The sequence below is a fragment of the Ursus maritimus genome, unplaced genomic scaffold (genome assembly GCF_017311325.1).
Source record: "Ursus maritimus isolate PB19 unplaced genomic scaffold, ASM1731132v1 scaffold_20, whole genome shotgun sequence".
Lineage (NCBI taxonomy): Eukaryota > Metazoa > Chordata > Mammalia > Carnivora > Ursidae > Ursus > Ursus maritimus.
Window position 1 is genome coordinate 16,344,715 of NW_024424453.1, and position 12,308 is coordinate 16,357,022.

The window sequence follows — 12,308 nt, forward strand, 5'->3', positions numbered from 1 at the left end:
AGACCCTAGAACAGGTAAAACAAAGGACAGAGACTAAGAAAGTAACTCAGAAAGAAAAATAAAATTGTCAAAGAAATGGCTCCAAAGTCAAAGAGAACTCCCATCTCGCCCTCTTCCCCTCCCCCCACTTTCAAGAAGATTTCACTTTATCTAAAGAGTAAAGCACATGCTTTTAGATCCAAGGGTACCTGGTTCAAATCTCAGCAGGGGCAGATTTCTCACAAACTAAAAAGGCACTCTCCCTATTAAAGGAACTGACTTAATACAGTTATATGGACCATTACTGGACAGAATGGGGATTCACAAACTATTTTCTAAATGGGGCCTTTTTGTGCATGTACAGTAATTCGTATAGAAGCCTTTTACAAATAAAAAAAAGGAAAAAATGTGGAGGAAATCTAAGAACCCATGATTTGAGCCTTTAATAACTATTGGTGTATTACAGACAGCCATCTGCAGTAATACAGCAGATCAGGTCTTCCTGGAAATGACCTGAAAAAGCATTCGAAGGATAAAAGCTTAATATTTGTGCAGACGTCAGATGCCTAGAAAAGATGAACAAAATACACTTTGAAGTTTGGCCTCGATGTTGGACCTCAAAATGCATGGTTTCCATGGAACTTCATTTAAACAGGAAGTAGCACTCAAACAGTTCCTCAATAAAGACACTACTTTGCTTGAGATTTCCACAAGAAGACTTTGTTGAGTAAATTTTTATATGATACCATAATTTGACTGCCGAAAGTCCTCCTTAACAGTGAAACCATGAAAGACATGTGGTAAACATTCTATCTAATTCACCTTACAAAAGAACTCTGAGGAAACTATTAGAAATCTACTCCTACCGTAAATTTATATATGAAGAGCTAGGCTTGATTTGGTTCCACATATTTGTGGTAATTCACATCACTCTCCCTGGGAACATCATTGAGGACAGAATCATATTGAATTTTGAAAATACTTCCTTCTTCACCAGTTTCATTGTATCTACTTCTCTGGCACCTACCGGAATCTACATAATTCCACATTTGGGCAGAGATTCCAAAATATGAGTGACCCAACATATAAACAGACCTTTCAAAAGTAAAATGTATTTCCTACAGAATAAATCTGAGCACTGGGTCAACATTTCAGGTCATAGCCTTCAGAGAAAGTAATTTATTTGACACCTACAATTCACCCCAAAGTTTTATGAACATCTTATCTTCATTATATTAGCTTCAAGTGACAAAAAAATGAATAAAATTTAAAAGTTCAGCTGGTTTAAAGAACAGACATAGACAGAATGTTGGCTTTCGTGGTTAATGATAAGAACTGGTTTGGGAGCAAAGCTGGATCCAAAAATTTGAAGGATGACATCAGAAGTCAGCCTACTTCTCCCTGCCTCTCAGGTGGTCTTCTCTTTCGGTTGGCTTTTCTCTCAGGCAAGCATCCCTCTCAGTCCCACAGGAAGGCTGCCAACCCCTTTAGGATTGCACACATCCTCACAAACACATGTCCTATGGAAACAGCTATTCCCCACAACGTTGTAAATCAAAACCCTCTCTCAAAAACTCAAGCCTCAATTATTGTTCGTTGAACTGGCCTAGGTTTAAATGATAAAATGTACAGGGATTTCCTTTGATTTTAGCCAACGGAGATAAAAGAAAATCGTGTATATTTCTTATGAGTTTGACCAAAAGAGTCACCAAAGGACTTCAACTGTCTCGTGCATAACAACGATTGACTCAATAAATTCTGACCTGGAGAATATCTAGGGATACACATGTGCATACCCATGCACATACACACACAGACACACAAACACACATACACACAACAAAATCATACAAGTTTGGAAACCAAGACTGAGCAATAATGTAGGGTCAGAATCTGGAAACAATTTTAACTAAGTATAAAGCTACTGAGTCCTGCTAAAAAATATAATCTTGATAACATAAAAAAAGTAGAAGCATAGCCAATCCTCAATAAACAGGAATAAATGAATGAATGAAGTCATTAGAAGAAAAACAAGGTGAGTGGCATGTCTTGGAAGCCGACAGAAGGAACTGCTTCAATGAAGGCAAAGAAAATCTAGCTGACATTCTGGGTGTAAAGAAAGGGGGGGGGGTAAACAGAAGGGGGAATGAAGCATGAGAGACTATGGACTATGAGAAACAAACTGAGGGCTTCAGAGGGGAGGGGGGTGGGGGAATGGGATAGACTGGTGATGGGTAGTAAGGAGGGTACATATTGCATGGTGCACTGGGTGTTATACGCAACTAATGAATCATCGAACTTTACATCAGAAACCAGGGATGTACTGTATGGTGACTAACATAATATAATAAAAAAACATTAAAAAAAAAAAAAGAAGTAAACGCGGCTCGGCGAGATGGCGGAGGATGACTTGGCTGCTTGAGTTGTGCCGTTTTTGGATCCGCATCTGGTCTTCCCGTTGCTCGCGTTTCTCTCTGTAGGAGAGATAGATAATGAAACAAAATTATCACAATGAGATCTTCCTAGTGATACCGACGTGGTAGGCTTTGCTAGGGACGTACGCAAAGACCTTTATTGAGATGATATTCCACGTGCTTTGAGAGAAAAAAGAACCACAGCCGTTGTGCCACCGAAACAGTTTCAAGCAGAAACCGAACCAATTGGGAAGAAGCTTGATCCAGAAAGTGCAAGGCAGATGCGGTCAACCAAAGATGGCCGGATGCTGTTTGACTACCTGGTGGACAAGCATGATTTTAGGCAGGAATATTTAGATACACTCCACAGGAAAGCAAAAGTCCAACATGAATGTGGGAATCACCCTGGAGCAGCGGAGTGTCTGTACTTCTTGAGAGTGTTGGTTCCAGCAACATAGAAATGCTTTGAGTTCACACTGGGGGAAACTGGCCCCTAAAATCTTATTGTAGAATTGGGATGGCTCTATGGAAGACCTTACAGGGTTACGAGAGACCACAGAAGGTAATTCTGTGGCTTCTCCATTTCAGACTCTTCAGCAGAAGACACGGCTCATCCATGGGTCTCGGATTGTTTTCTTCAACCACCCCAAAGAGCGTGATCACATAACTTCTCTCTTCCTTAACCAGCTACAGTATCTTAATGCAATTCAGATAAGGTGCCCATGGGTTCTGCGCTATTTGACTACACCCATCATAACAACAAAGATATTTGAAGAGGCCAACAGGTGCTAAAATATCTGGTTAAAGGTATTCAACAGGAGCCTTACACATAGACCCAAGTACAGAATTTGTTGAGCACTTATCTGTTCACTTTGGCTTTGATGGGGCTCTGAAAAAACTGCGGGAATGTGGATCAGTACTTGAGAATGACGTCTTCTTGGTGGCTTGTTTTGAAGATTTCATTGAAAATGCACCTCCCTTCATATTTGAGACTTTGTCTATTCCACCAGTGTACCAGCATTGACGTGTTGGCAGACAAACTGAACAGGACTCCAGTAGAAGCTGAAAGGTGGATTATAAATTTGACTACAAATGCAAGATTGGATGCTGAGATTGATTCTAAATTAGGTCATGTGGTTATGGGTAACAAAGCAGTCTCACCCTATCAGCAAGTAATTGAAAAGACCAAAAGCCTTTCATTTAGAAGCCAGATGTTGGCCATGAATACTGAGAAGAAACTTAATCAAAAGAGTAGGTCAGAGGCTCCTAACTGGACAACTCAGCCCTCTGGCTTCTACTGAAGAACTGTATAAAGACAAGCTGAAAAAACTATAAAATAAAGATGAAATAAAAAACCATTATATAAAGGGTGACGTACATTTTAGAAACAATTAACATATTGAGTATAAATTTTAAGGACTTTGAATAAAATTCTTTCTGTCTCATTTTTTTTAAAAAGTGAAAAGGAGTTTGGGAAGCAAAAAATGCCTGGATGAAAGAATCAGATTAGATATTAAATAACTTCTGTCCTGATTAACATTTAATTATGGTTTGAAAATTTTAAATCTGTAAAATAATTCATACATCAATTTAGCAAATGAAAAAATTATGGAACATCATGATACGCACTTGGGATATAAAATGAAATTAGGGAGCACCTGGGTGGCTCCGTTGGTTAAGTGTCTGCCTTTGGCTCAGGTCATGATCCCGGGGTCCTCGGATCAAGCCCCTGCATCAGGCTCCCTGCTCAGTGCAGAGCCTGCTTCTCCCCCTCCCTCTGCTGCTCCCCCTGCTTGTGCTCTCGCTCTCTCTCAAATAACTAAATAAAATCTTTAAAAAAATGAAATTAGGGGCGCCTGGGTGGCTCAGCTGTTAAACGTCTGCCTTCGGCTCAGGGCGTGATCCCGGTGTTCTGGGATCAAGCCCCGCATCAGGCTCCTCCACTGGCAGCCTGCTTCTTCCTCTCCCACTCCCCCTGCTTGTGTTCCCTCTCTCACTGGCTGTCTCTCTCTCTGTCAAATAAATAAATAAAATCTTTTAAAAAAATGAAATTAGGTATCTGCTTATCAGGGTATCCCTATGGACAACAACAAGGTGGGCATCAATAGAGTAGGAGAAACTCAAAGAGGGTTTGTTAGACTTGAGAGGTCAAGTTCAAGGAATACCAAAGGCTGAGTGAGGGATCAGGAATAACTTAGGGAAAATTAAACAATTGGTTCTAAAAGAGAGCTGATCATGTTCCTTCCACAATAAGAAATTAACAGAATGTACCTATGCATACAACAGGATTGGGGTTGAGCATGACATCTAGGAGACGGATATAGACAAATGTCTGAGCCAGAGGAGATGCAATAAGGTGCATAAATAGGACACTGTTATCCAGAAAGAATCTCAGCACGGTGGGGCATAGACAAACCTCAAATATTGCCCAGTGAAGCTCAAAAATTTCTTCCAGATGGTTTCCCTAACATGTCTGCCATTATATTTATTCTTGACTTATGGGATTAATAATTTATTTAATAAGCTCGGTTATTAATTTTTGCAAGACTCACGAAAAGGAGCCATGAAGTCTGAAAAAGTGGTTTTCCAGCAGCCCACGGGATAGCCATGTTTTCTAAAAAGATCTTTGCTTTCAGCAAAAGAAGGTAGAGTTTGGTTTGGGGAGAACAATGCTTTAAGACTGGCAAATTCAGGAGCTTATAATCCAATAATATTTAATTTCAGAATTCCAAGTCATAGTGCAGAGCATTTTAGCCATAAAATTGCTCTGAGCCTCACATGCCTCAACTGTATAATAGAGATAATGGACACTTCACAAGATCATTGGGGAAATTAAATTAGATGATATATAGTAAACCACAGTACAATGTACAGCACTGCATACATTCGTTCTGAATTTTGTTTTGATTTGATTTCCTAACTCTACGCTAAAAAATCCCCATGTTTGTCTTAGTTTCCATAATTCATATTAAATTTTCTTGTAGTCATAAAAAAATCCTGGCAGTGAACTTCTCAAGTGGTTAAAGTCACTTGACCTTTAGCCTCTTGCTTTAAAAATCTCTCAAGAGATATGTTAAATGGCCCAGAAATGTATTGCCTGTCATGTCTTATTGCTTAATTAATGGCCAACTACGATGCCCTGTACGGACTGCCCTGAAGTAATTGTGCACTGATCCTGTACACAAGGAAATGAATTGACTCCACATCAGCACTGTCATAGAGCATTGACTGTATCTGAATACTGCAGCCCTTAGAATAGACAGAGCATGCAAGGCCTGGTTAACTGAGCACATAAACATCAGCTGAGCAGATAGAAAATCCTCTGTCGCTCACTGTGCCACACAGGGAATCACACACTATTGGTTTCTGGAAACTGCTTTGTGAATCAAGTAAAAAGCTACCAAGTAAGCATTTTTATTTTCACCATATTTGTGATAGAACTCGAAGTCACTGAATTCTTTTAATAATAATAAAAAATCATGGTTTGAAATGCGTCCATTTGAAGATGAATAGAACTCTGGAGAATGGGAAGCAAATACATTGTGAAAGTTCATGATTTGAAATGGGTGGTAGAAAGTATATCCCAAAATAAAGGAAAAACTGGTGATATTTCAAATTCTTTTCCCTTCAAGGTAGAGAACTGACTTGCTGATAAAATGCCACCAAATAATTCTGGATCTTTCCTAATGAATACAAGGTATTTATGATTAAATATTAATATTTTAATCCTCTCAGAGTCTCGAATCTACTCATCTGTAAAGAATTCAGATCACTAGTATTTAGAGATTCATTATACTATTCTCAAAATAACATTTTCAATATGTCTATGAAGCTATGACATTTCTAGCTTTAAAAACTTACTTCAAGCCACTTTGAGAGGGGAGGAAGGGTCCAGATGGATCCCTCAGTTTGAAAACAACCATCCCCTCACCTGGGCTCTGGGCAAGGAAGAGAGGGGGAAAAAGGAGAGAGAAATAACTGGCAAGTAAAGATACAAGAAAAAGAAAGATCAATGAGAAAGGAGAAAAAAAGAGAGAGGAGCGGGTGAGCAAGCAAATCAGGATAACTTCAATTCCTCCGATGTGGGAAAACTGAGGCAAAGCTCTCAGGACCCAGCAGTGCCACAGGGCTACTTATAAATCAAAATGCCCTGTTTTTAAAGTAAGATGATTTTTTTTTCAAAAATCATTCAACTAATTTTTTATTTCATCTTGGCATCATGGCACTTTTCCCATTTCCTCAGCGCCAGATCTCCTCACAAGGGTAAACGGACACAGCACATGACCCGGAGTGTTCCAGCCCTGTCACGGTTACTCCGAGGCAACTGCAGAATACATCTATTTAGGACACCACATTTCCCTCGGGTGCGTGTTTGTTTTATAGTCTTGGCTTCTCAACCTGACCCCTATCCAGGTTGCCAAAAGAAACATCATTCAATTTGTAACTCAGTGTTTCACCAACAAGATTCCTGTTTTGTAGACACACAGAAGACAGAAATCTTTGAAACTAAAAGGTGCCTGGATTAATGGGGCTGACATGCAGCCCAGCACTAAACGGCAAATGACCAATGGAAACAATCACTGTGTCCTGTGTCAAGTCCGTCTCAAAGTAGCTTTGCCTCCCTGCCTAACACGTGGGTTTTGTATCATCCTTAAGTTGCTATAATATTGAGACACGAAATTTGGAGGATTTGAAATAAATGTAGCTAAATGGAACTTTTGGATGAAGAATCTCTGGTTTGTTCAGATCTGTTAAAGTAATAGGGAAAGGCACAAAGGATCAAGGCAAGAAAGGCCTCGATCTTTGTTCGATGAGTGATAAAACAGCATTACTTGGGGAAAATTGGCCTGACCTTCACCTGCATGATGCTTCCGCTGCCTCAGTGATTCTTGCTTTGCTCTGATTAGGTAAAGATTGCCCCTTTCCCTGCAGGAAAAGTCAAAGAACAAAAAGGGGAGAAATTCTTGACTTAACTAGAAAGGATTTATTTTTTTAATCACAGTTGGGCTCATCCAAGCCAGTTTCTAATCTTATTTTTTTAGGCTAAAAAAAAAAGAAAGAAAAAGAAAAAGAAAAAGAAAAAAAAACCCTGTCTTTTAAAAGAAATTCTTTGGATCATTTTCTTTACAACCTCTAGTCTAGATCTCAACTCACATTTCTTGGATGTATTTAAAAAAAAAAAAAAACTCTTCCTCACTTGAAATGATAGCTTTTTCATTTCTTTTAGGCTCTGGTCTAAGCTCTGCCAGGAATGGACGGAAGGGAGAAAGACACAAGGCCCCCTCAGCTGGCTGGAACAGCAAGTAAAATGCATCAGTTGGCAGAATCCTGCCACCGTTCCAAGGAAACCTAAAGCGAGTTCCCACCCCCACCCCTCGGTGGATGCCCGTGGAAGACAGAGCTCCATGCAACCATGATATTAAGTTGCAGACTCTGCCTGTTCATATAGACCAGAGCTTTCCTGTGACATTACTGTCAAACAGCCCCCTGTGTGACTAATATTTTTAACAGCATGCTATTTAAAATTTGACAAGGATATAATAATTCATTCTTCAGATAGTCAACACACTATGAGAGTAAGTCATGTCTTCAAAGTATCTTTCAAAGGGGCTATTAAAAGTAGGTTAAATTTTTCCCCCTACAGCATGCAATTTCATTTTGGCTCTACCACTTCAACCACATAAAATTAAATTTTGACTTGAGAGTGACCTACTGAAAATTAGATGGAAAAATAAGGGGAAAGATTGAAATTACTGATTCAAAGGAAACTAACATGTCTGTCTGCAATTTAGCATACAGTTTGCTAAGCCCTCTGAGAATCTTATGTTTCTGGTAGTCAGTATTTGCCTCTTAGGATTCAGATTGTATTTTTAATGGAAACGTTGTAGAACTTAATGGAATGTAATATCTTGTGATATATAGACTTAAGGCAACACAGGAAAAAATTATCCACACATATTTTCTGCCATAATCCCCCTCTCTACTCCCAGCCTTCTTAAAACCTATGATCTAGCCACCCAAATCAACCAGACATTCTCTAAAATAAACTGCGTTCTTTAAAACTCTTATAAAGTTATTACCTGCTAGTCCTTCTCCTTTGAAATTCTTTTTTCACTCACAGTCAAAATTTATTCTAAATTTTTATAAAAATCAAATGATTTTGAAGACTCCCTCCATAGGAGGGTATAAGGCAATAGAAATTAATGTGATTATCCTAACAAGAGTAGAATGTGAGTGCTTAGAAAAGCCTTAGAGACATTCACTGCAGAACTCCACATAGCAGATCCCCCTGAGGCCAGTGGGAATCACAAATATGTTGTGGAATATTTCACCAACGGATTTTTGCTGTCTTCTACTTGGAATTGTTTTGATTAGTAAATTTATTTTTCTTTAAATTTTTGTACGTATATTTAGATATATATGCACACCCAAACATATACCTGTCGGTCGGGAGAGGCTGCGTTGTGCTGTGGTAAGGAGCGATGTTAAACCGTCAATGGTTTAACACAATGAAAATTAAATTTTTGATCGGGCAGATCCACTGCAGTCTCGTCGGTCACTTTCCACAGCACCTGTACTCCGCCCGCTTACTTGGCATTCCAGCACACTTCGCTCCCGTAGCACACACAGCTCTGCAGAAGAAGAGCCCGAAGAGAACTCAGTAATCAAATATTCCACCCAGCCCCTCTGCTGATGTTTCATTGGCCAATCATGTCCCATGGCTAAAACGCACCATCATGGAGGCAGAGAAGTGCGATTTTCCCACGTGCCTCATAGAAGATGAGAACCAGAGATCGGTGATCAGTAGGAACGCGGACCAGAAATGCAGACGATCTCTCAGTCAAAAGCCTCTCTCTTCTTTTATCTCCAAAGTACTCTCATCTTCCCTCTGTGGCTTATAATTATTGCCAAGAGCAAAGTGTATTAAAAAGCTAACACTACTGGCGTTCATCCACAGATACTGATTTATTTTACCATGACTTAAACAAAGAACATCATCCTTCGAGGTCGCAAATGTTTTTGGCATCTAAGTATATCTGTTTAATGTAACTTCTCACAAAGCATTGAAAGTATTAGAAAGAGTGAACCAAGTAACAAGAATATGTTACAAAATCACCCACAGTAAGAATAACCTAAGAGGAATATGAGATAAAACGCTTTAGAAACAGGTTGATATTTTCCTTTTCTATTCTTTTATAGTTGAGATGTGTGGTCTATACCTGCCAATTTTACCTGCTTGGCAATTCTTCCAAGGATTTACTCATGCCATGCATGTAATGACAAATGTATCGGCATCATCTGAGATGGGAATGGAGATGCTCAAAACTGCAGTATCTCCTATTGCTTTATACTCCATCAAAGATGATGCAAGCTGACTTCAAAGGGCGCTCAGTACTTGCATCAACTCTGCAGGGGTGTTGAGTAAAATGAGGAATGAAAAAAAAAAAAGGAACACCATTATGTTTTGAATTTCAAGTCCTAAATCATTATTTCCTAGCTGTGCATGAGGTTACGTAGACAGAAAGTAAAATGACAACTGGTCATGTCATTGGGATGATGATATAGGAGGATCAGGGAGCTTAAGAAGAGGAATTTTTTTTAAAGTCACATTAAAAAAAATCTCTCTCCCCTGGTGTTCAGATATTCCTAGGACATTTTTCAGTGATGGAGCGACACTCTGGTACCCCCATAATGTCCAGGTGCCTGCTGGGGATTGACCTGTTTCAGAACTCTCTTCTCAGGAGCAATAATGTGCTACCCCTGAAGATAATTAAATGTGAGGTATCCAAATAGTCACTTACGTCTGCTGTTGGGCCTCTATTTCTAAATGGGAATGTGTATGGCTGTTTGTCAGTAATGGAGAAGTCACTTGTTATTAGTCTTCAAAAACTAAAAGTATTCCATTTTATTTTAAAAATACATTTATTTTGCCATTCCAAAGTGTGTACGAAACACTGTTTCCCACTCGGTGTTGTATTCATAGTGTGGACTTAAAGGCCTAAAAGAAATTCATATGATCTATTTATTTAAAAAAAAATCTTTTCAAGTGCCTAAGTATTTAGTTACAGTCAATTTCTAAAATAATATTTATATTGAAATGTGTGTGTATTATATGCATGCATATTTAGTGATGAAATGCAAAATAATTTATAGTACTAATTCTGGGTATATCTTTAAACAAGACAGAATTCATATTTATTTGAAAAGCAAGATTGCCTCTGTATTTAGTTAAGTATCTCAGTTATAGTAACATGTGATTTATAATGTTCCTGGAAGTGATTTTTACAGCATTACTTTTGAAAAATAAATGAGGAGAATTTCAGCCAAGGCTGCACTTAAATTATGGTGTTATGATACAGCATGAAGCACCAGAAAGGCACAAAAGGCAAAATGAACCTGGTCTCAGTAGAGGAGAAGCAGCCTTTATCATAAAAACTTGGCTCTCGGGGCGCCTGGGTGGCTCAGTTGTTAAGCGTCTGCCTTTGGCTCAGGGCGTGATCCCGGCGTTCTGGGATCGAGCCCCATGTCAGGCTCCTCCGCTGGGAGCCTGCTTCTTCTTCCCCCGCTCCCTCTGCTTGTGTTCCCTCTCTCGCTGGCTCTCTCTCTCTCTCTCTCTGTTGAATGAATAAATAAAATCTTTAAAAAAAAAAAAAAAACTTGGCTCTTTTCAAACTAAACTTTTACATTAGTTGACCTTTACACATTTATTACGTAATGGCTTTTTGTTCATTCTACAGTTTTGAAAACACATATCCACGTCCTGTAGAATCAGGTGATCGTTGATAAAGAAGGATAAGAAATCTTGAAAGTACTTCTTAGACTCATGCCTTGTTAACAACTACACTGCTGGCATGTCCCCATTGTTTCAGAGCGGCTCCTGTCACCACTCATCATTGAAGTATTTCATGTTTTCTCCATAGATATTGCTAAAAGGTCCCTTCTCACAATAGTTCCTGAACTATGCCTTTTGTGCCTTCTGTATGTTGACCTTTATGAATATGATAGTCTTTAGATCAGTGGTTTCCAAAGTAAGGTACATGCAACTTAGCATCCATGCAAGTCAGTTCTCTAAGTAAAAGTGTATATAGACATACTTCATCATTTTTATTTTTGTTTATGCTTTATAAAGTAAATGGTATATTACATATAAAAATACTTGCATTTTTTATTTTATATTTTAGGTTTTTTGTGTTTTTAAAAGTTTTTTATTTAAATTTGATTTCATTAACACATACTGTATTATGTTTCAGAGGTAGAATTCAGCGATGTATCAGTTGCATATAACACCCAGCGCTCATTCCATCAAGTGCCCTCCTTAACGCCCGTCACCCAGTTACTCTTTTCCCCACCCGCCTCCCCTCCAGCAAACCTGTTTGTTTCCTAGAGTTAAGAGTTTCTTATGGTTTGCCTCCCTCTGTTTTCATCTTATGTTATTTTTCCTTCCCTTCCCCTATGTTCATCTGTTTTGTTTCTTAAATTCCACATGAGTGAAATCATATGGTATTTGTCTTTCTCTGACCGACTTATTTCACTTAGCATAATACCCTCTAGCTCCATCCACGTCGTTGCAAATGGCAAGATTTCTTTATTTCTTTTGATGGCTGCATAATATTCCATTGTAGATATATATTCCACATCTTCTCTATCCATTCATCTGTCCATGGACATCTGGGCTCTTTCCATATTTTGGCTAAGAGTACTTGTATTTTAACTTAAAAAATATATTGGCAATATACACATAAACGTTTATAATAAGAAGGATATACAATAAAAAGTTTTCAGATCACTAATCCAGATATCATTAAGCAAATCTTAAAGATATATTTATTTTAATACTTTAAATGTCCAGCTGTAGTTTTAAATTAATACAGAATGTACTTAGATTGGCAATGGAAAAATTACTGATATCGGATA

The 12,308-nt window shown here is 38.5% G+C and overlaps 1 pseudogene; it reads left to right on the forward strand.

Moving 5' to 3' along the window:
- The first annotated feature begins 2,374 nt into the window (after positions 1–2,374).
- On the forward strand, positions 2,375–3,694 carry LOC103678162 (annotated as a pseudogene).
- Positions 3,695–12,308: the final 8,614 nt, after the last annotated feature.